Here is a 7,776-nt window from a genome sequence, read left to right as displayed (position 1 = left end):
AAAAAGATTCCCAGGTGATTCTAATGTGCAGCCAAGGTTGAGAACCACTGTTCTAGAGGGAGGCTCTCCTTTTGTAAATGTTTATCAAATTGTGTTAGTGTTATCAAATATCTTGAGAGTTCCATTCTGCCAGGGACCTAAAGAACTCTTTTCTTTCAATATATCGTACTTTATTTGAACTCAATATTTTGTCTCTGAATAGACATGTTAGATTAATGCTATGTACATTAAAACTTTAAGTACAGAAAACATAAAGCTGTGTTTAGAAGGGTAAGATATGGGAATAGATGTGCTTTCAGTTGAAACTGTTCATAGTTTATTAGTATGGTTTCAGAAAATAGAGCAGAGTATGAGTGCTTTATTGTTTAATAAACACAGTTGAGTGCAGCAACCTGATGTTAACTGATGTTGGAGGAAACTCCTGATGTTCTAGAAAATGTTTTTAGTTATTCTCAGAAGAGTAGGTAGGGAGATTATTGACAAAAAGCCCAAATAAACCTACTTTTCCCTTCATCTTGAAAAAGAATTTGAGAAGTCCCCTTTCTGGTTCCAAAAGTAAAGTTAAAAAGTCATTTTAAAAGGATGTTTTAAATTCAGTAAAGATGAATACTATGTATTTAAAAAGTGTGGGGTTTTTTTTTTAGTGTGTACATAGCCTAATTATAAGAATTTTAGAGTTGGGGTACTGTTTACATTTGTTTTGATGAAATTTTGCAACCAAGAATAATAAGACAAATAATAATTGGATTAGATTGGATGGTAGAGATATTACTGCAAATGTTAACTTACTAAATTACTTTGCAGCTCACTGAAGCAAGATATTTTCAAAGCAACAGCAGGGAATTCTGAATTGGTATTTATGTTTATTTTTACCTGAAAGTTTTAAGACACCATCAATATTTATTTCAAAAATGCTGCTGTATAAATATGAATTTCATATTCAAAAGACCTAAACGTATTTTGGAGAAGACATTAAACATTGTGTGTGCCTTCACCATATACTGGCCACTTTATAGCCATACATGGTTTAATCCCTGTAGCAGTCCTACATGATCAAAGTTCTTGTTTCCATTTTTATGGATTAGGGAACCAATACTTGAAGAAATTAAAATAACTTTTCTAGGGTCACATGATTGATAAATGATAGAGGTTTTGTAGTCAAGTCATTCTCCAGAATCTTTTCCCATGACTACATTTACCTTTGACAAGTTTTAGAACTTATGTTTCTGAGATGAGTTCAGTCCTATTGATTAATAATACTTGCAAGTTTACATATGTCCTGGAGTTTTTTCTCCAACCCTAGAATCAGTCCTATGATGGATTAGCTAGATTAACTTGTTCTTTGTTCTCTGTGATTCATTCATTGTTGCACATCTATTATGTCATATTTACAAATGACATTAGTCATACATCTATAGTTCTAAAGAAGCTCTTAATTATAAAGAACTAGCATTTTAGTGAAGACACAGAAGAAACAAAAAAGCTAAAATATCTTTCAAAGAATAGGTGAAAGGTGGGTATAGGCAGGACAGTAAGCCCTGAGGGGCTTGTCCCTTGCCAGACACAGTCCTGGGGAGAGGCACTGTTGGTGGTTTCCAACAGCTGCTAATGGAGCCTTGTTCTCTGAGAATTGGACAGTTTTCTCTGTCACGAGTCACAAATCCAGGTTTGAGCAGCACTTGCTCACTGATGCAGAAGAGAGGATTCCTGAGTCCTCTAAATACTTCTCTGCCCAACTCAACGGGCCCACTCACCCCTCTGAATGGGGAGGAGGAAGAAATAGGGTTGGAACCTGGAACAGGATGAGGACTCACCAAGGCGCCCAGGAGTAGGCTTAGCTCTGCAGCACCCTTCCATGCTCCCTACCTATCTCAGAGATCTTCTCTGGAGCTCTGAGCACATCATCTGCAAAAACACTTGGGCATGGGATAGAGTGTGTAGCACATGTAGATTTCAGTTTTATTCACAGTTCACAAGAACAGATGGGAACACATGAAAGAAAAGACAATGAAAGCATAAAATCCATCTTCAGATGGCCTAGATAAAAAGAACTTTCAAGGGAGAAAGAACATTTGTTGCAAAAAACAAGACAAATTGCTCAATTTTTCTCTTGTTCTCTGCTTGATCCTGGCATCAGCCATGTTCTCCAAACATTCCCCACCTCTCCATCCCCCAGCCCAGCATGAAGCCCCAACAGCATATGTGCACATACTCTGACACTGGGTAGAGATGTCAAGCCAAAAATCAGATTGGGTTGCTGGGGCAAGAGATTTGGAAGTCAATGCTGAACAGTGATTAAAACGGAACAAGCTACCTCTCATGCCCCTGCCAACCCTCGTGCTATTATGTTTTCTTTAGCCAAATATACCTTTGCAATGCACTATAACACATTTGATACTGTCTTGCATGTTATATAACATGCATTATTTAAAATAATCTGCTTTGTAAAAAAAAGAAACTCCTTTCGTCCCACTGATTCTCGTTCACGTGCCGGGCCATCTTGTCACACCAGATGCATTTCATTTTCTGCAGCACAGATGGGAAAGATGCTTTCTCAATTTGTGTGCATATAAAAAATATGCCAATTTTATGTATTCTGTCTTGATGAGTTACTAAAATTATATTCTGCTAGGATCAGGGAATCAGTATTTTAAGATAAATAGTGAGGAATGAATATGTTGCATTTTTTAGTGTTTTAACAAAAAGCTTGTAGTGATCATGAATGTTAAACTTTTATTGTTTTTCCTTTACATTTATTTTGTTAAAATTGTCTTCATAGAGGAGTAAAAATGTTTTATTCAAGGTGTTATAGAAATGTTTCAAAACATAGTAAGAGGAATATTCATTCACTGGGATGAAATTCCTGAAACACATCTCTATGCCCTGACAAAAAGTGGAACAATATCTTCTTACATTAAGTCTATATGTGAAATGGATCTCGCTTTATTAATTAGCTGACCTTTTAAAGAAAGCCTGTGTTTTCAAAAATTATTTTAAAAGGTGATTTGAGTTATTTTTTTGCTGTTTATTTTCAGGTATCTTTAATATTACTTCAAAGAACTTAACTTAATCTTGGGAAGGCCCAAATTAAAAAAGAATTCCTAACAGAAATGATTAAAACCATTTAAAAAATCTATAATTACAAAGAGCCACCCCAAATAACATTAGTAGCTTTTTCAAAATGTGTGTGTGGGGGTCAGGGTGGGAGGGAGATGAGACCTTAGGACATTTTGGAGCAGGCTGTGCAACAAACATTTTTGTTTGTTGTGTTGTAGCATTCTTGAAAAATACTGGGATCTTCAGGTCATTCCAGAGGAAGGGAGTGAAAAGCATGAGTAAGAGGGTTACTTTAGAGTGAAATTATTTCCCTGTAACCTTTGGTTACTATCCTGTGTCTCTGGCAGATTTGAGTAGAGCTATGAATATTGCATAAAGGGAAGTGTTAAAACATAGATATTGTATGAAATGGTCTTGAAACATAGCTTAATAGACATCAGTAGTGTTATTATTATTGAACTGTATATTAAAGTTTTGCCACTGCCACCATTACAAATAAGTGGGTGTTAATACAGGGACCTTTGCTGGTACTTTTATTTTAATTTCAGGTATTTTACTTGCTATGGTGGCAAAAATAGCTCAGAATTAACCAAGGCAGTACTGGTGACATAATAACACAGTAAAAAAAAAAAAAAAAGAATCTTACATTACTTTTGGTAAGTATGTGCACATTATCATGGAAAAATGAATAAATACTTTGAGGGATGAAATAGGATTAATAGATTTATAAAGGAATTAGAACAGACATTTCCTCTTTTCTTTTGCCCCATTTTTTGAACATAAGGGATGATTTCACAAATTAAAGGTTAATAATCTATCTTTGGTACCTTAGGAAACATGTAGTGTAATTTCTTTGCTCATGATGATTATCAAAATGTTTGCTAACTCTACATTGATGAAGAGTAAAAAACATGTCTGGATGACATTGTAAGCATTGACAAAATCTGCAGATACAGAAATTAGGGTCATACATTTTTGTTGTTAATTCATACTATTTACAGTATCACAGCACACACCTGTTTTAGAAAGGGAGACGTTGATCTTTTGAAATCTGAAACTCTTTTGTTTTGACTTATTTTTTTTTGCTGGAAAACTTACTAAAAATACATATTTTCCTGCCTCAATTTGCCAAGCATACTAAATAAAACCCTTTCTTGATAAATGGGAATCATTGTTTGAATATTGACTTTGGGGGGCTTTATTTAATGTGAATGAAATAATGTCCTAGAACTTGTTTTAGATAAGCTTTCTTGTTTTCATAAAATTACACTATAAAATATACCTATTTATGACAAGTTTATCTTTCTATAAAGTTAATTATTGAAAGGTGTGAGGCATCCTTCCTCATCATTTATTTCACTTGCCAAATAATCTTTACTGTATTTGTGAATTTTGATTTGTCAGCACCATTAAAAATATCATATATTTTATTTCCTGCATGATTAACTTTTTATGTGCCATTTTGATTTCCTTGTCACTATCAACCTTTCCTTTTAACTTACATTGCTTTTTATAAATCAGGTGTAAAAAGTGATGACTATCCTTCAACAATTCAAGGTTTTATGCCAAGAGATTTTTCCCTCCAGTGTAACGAGTTTATTTCCTTTTTAATATGTTTTTATTGATTTAGAGAGAGAGGAAAGGAGAGGGAGAGAGAGAAACATCGATGAGATAGAAACATGGATGGGTTGCCTCCTGCATGGAAGGGATAGAGCCCCCAGCCTGGGCATGTGCCCTGACCAGGAATCGAACTGGCGACCTCTTGGATGCACAGATGACACTCAACTAACTGAGCCACATTGGCCAAGGCTGTAACCAATTTCTAATTAGAAATTTTTTTCCAGCAGAATATCAGGCCATGATTTCCCTGATTTCTCAAAATTTTGTATTTAATATTAGTCTGAATGTAAGCAATGCAAAAAACTATATTTTTTGAAAGTTTTGCATACTGCCTTCTTAAGAGAACAATTTTCCCGTAAAGTCTCTTTTCTGATATTTTATAACAGCCTAATTCCCACTCTCTTGGATCCTGGCCAATTTGGAAAATTGCAACACATGATAGACAAATGGACCTCTGGGCATTTTAGGATCAATGCCTCCTCCTAATCCCACCATTTTATTCAGAGAGGCCCCTTCAGCATTAGCAGTCTCACCTATTCTGCTTCAGCCTGAGCTACCTGCACCAGCACTGCTAGAGTAGAATTTGGCAAATCCTAGTACCATTGACCTATTTAATTGACATTGTAAAAACGGTTCAGGGAGAACCATTCAATAAATGGTTGCGGAATGAATGATGCAATGAATGGATGGGCTTGAGCTGTTCAGAGATAAGTTCTTTAGAAAAGTTTCAAAATCCGTTATAGCTGCGTAATGATGTTAATGCCTTCTTGATTCTGAGTCTTTTTAAGCCTGACAGATGTGGCTGATATTTCTCTCTTCTCCCAGCTGGTAGCTTGTCTGTTTTCAGCTTGCACTTTAATCTGGTTTATGCCTGCAGGCGTGAAGGGAGGACCTGAGCCTACTAAGTGGCTGCCATATTGTGCTCACGTGGACTGTGGGGGAGTGGTTTCTATTTCTGAGGTCTCTGGCTCAGGGATGCATTTCTTGGTGCTGGTCTCTGACTCCCGGAATCCGATTTTGCACCTCAGTCTCCTTGTCTGGCCTCTGACATTGCACCCCCACATCTGGATTCCAGATACCTGCTGACTATCCTTACCTTATGATCTCTGAGTCTTAAACTCTGCTCTTGAATCTTAGCTCAAGATACTTTCCTGCTGCATTGCTATTTTTCCTCAAACCCATTTCCTTACCATTGGTTAAAATCCCAGTCTTGATCAGGAGTCTTGCCCTCCCTAGCCTGGCCCATTCTGCTGCCTCTTGAGTGCCAAGGGTGTGAACTGGGGTTCAGAGACTGGGCCAGTTGCTTTTCATAGCAAGGCACATCCCCTGTCTAATGCTGAGACTATTTCTAAAACACTAAAGCCGCTCTCCAGAAAATCTGCATTGCCAGTCAACTGCACTCGCCTATAAAGGGGTGTTTCTTCCCCCCAGGAACAAACTAGAGCTGATCTTCTCACTGAGTTCCGTTCACTTTCTCCATGTCCCTTCTCTCCTGTTTTGAAAGCACTCATATGCCTATTCTTTAGCCTCACCACCTTTTTATTTAGTACTGCCTTCTTTCTTCTTTTTTTTTTTCTTAATATTTCCCCTTCTGTCTCTCTGCCTGCAAAGCTATTTTTGCATCTGGATCTGTGCTGTCCCATGTGGCAGCCACTAGCCACACATGGCTATTGAGCAGTGGAAATTGTGCTATACGTAAGTGTAAAAAAAACACTGGATTTCAAAGCCTTTGCACAAAGAAAGTAAAATACCTAATTACTATTTTTATATTGCTTGCAGTTGAAATATTATTTTGGACATAATGGATTAAATAAAATATTATTAAAGTTAATTTCATCTGTTCCTTTTATTTTCTTAAATGTGGCTACTAGAAAATTTAAAATTATGTATGTAGCTCACATGTTTATATTTATTGAACAGCATTGATCTAAAGCCAGAGTTCAAACTCCATTGATAACAGGGGCCAAAGCAAAGAGGGTTTGGTGGGGCCCATGGTCAGGAGCCCTTGCCCCTTTGAAGGGGCAGCTGTTTCTCAGCCCCAAGATGACTGTCTCAGTGAAAAAAGCAGTGTTGCCAGAGTTTCTGCCTTCTTTGATAGAAGCCCAAAGTCTGAAATTTTGTGTGAAGTCTCCAGAATCTTGAATTTTATTTTTAAATTTATCTTTATTGTTGAAAGTATTACAGATGTCCCCTTTGTGTCCCTCCCCCCAACCCCTCTACCACACCTGCCCCTCCCACCCCCCAGGCCTTTACCACTTCATTGTCTGTGTCTATGGGCTATGCATATATGCATAATACACTCTTCTCCCACCCACACCCACCCCTGTCTTCCCTCTGAAATTCATCAGTCTGTTCCATGCTTATCTGTCTTTGACTAATAATTTGTTTTTTTAAAAAACACAGTACAAGCTAAATAAAATGTATCTTTGGACTGAATTTAGTTATCAGTTTGTAGCTATCAGTTTGACCTTTGGACTCCAAGAGCTCATGTCTGATTTCTCTTCCCCTCCCACTACTAGGAATGTTATTTGGGACATAGTAGGTGTCAATACATTTTACAAAATAACAAAACCAGAAGTGGTGGGATGGAATCCGGAATGCAGTGTGTTGAGGGGTGTGTGGAAAGAGGAGGTGGGGACAGGGAGCAGGCCAAGCAGTTTGGTTCTATCCAGAGGATTAAAGAAAGTGGTAGTAGGAGAGTGAGAACAGTGTTGGGATGGGATCAGGGGAAGGTTTTTAGTTTCTTTAATGGATAGCACTTGAGTGGGCTGATGACAAGTGTGTAGAGAAGAAGTTGAGGTTAAAGGGGAAGGTGGGGGCAATCAATGGGATGAGGTCCCTAAGGAGATGTGTGGGGTGGTTCCAGGGGAAGTGGTAGCCTCAGCCAGAAGGTGGATGCAGGTAAGAAGCAGGTTTGGGGAAAACCAAGATGGCGGCATAAGTAAACACCGGAGATTGCTGCCTCGCACAACCACTTCAAAAATACAACTAAAAGACATAATGGACATCATCCAGAACCACAGGAAGGCTGGCTGAGTGGAATTTCTACAACTAGAAGGAAAGAGAAAAGCATACCGAGACTCAGAGGAGGTGCGGTGC

General features: G+C 37.7%; 1 protein-coding gene across 1 annotated transcript in view; it reads left to right on the top strand.

Annotated features, from left to right (window-relative positions):
- Nucleotides 1-7,776, top strand: part of MCTP1 (multiple C2 domains, transmembrane 1) — a 448,818-nt gene that overhangs the window by 1,219 nt on the left and 439,823 nt on the right. The gene's annotated exons all lie outside the window — the stretch shown is intronic.

The sequence above is a fragment of the Myotis brandtii genome, unplaced genomic scaffold, assembly GCF_000412655.1.
Source record: "Myotis brandtii unplaced genomic scaffold, ASM41265v1 scaffold344, whole genome shotgun sequence".
Taxonomy (NCBI): domain Eukaryota; kingdom Metazoa; phylum Chordata; class Mammalia; order Chiroptera; family Vespertilionidae; genus Myotis; species Myotis brandtii.
The sequence above is the reverse complement of the archived record's forward strand: the minus strand, read 5'-3'. Positions and strand labels throughout refer to the sequence as shown.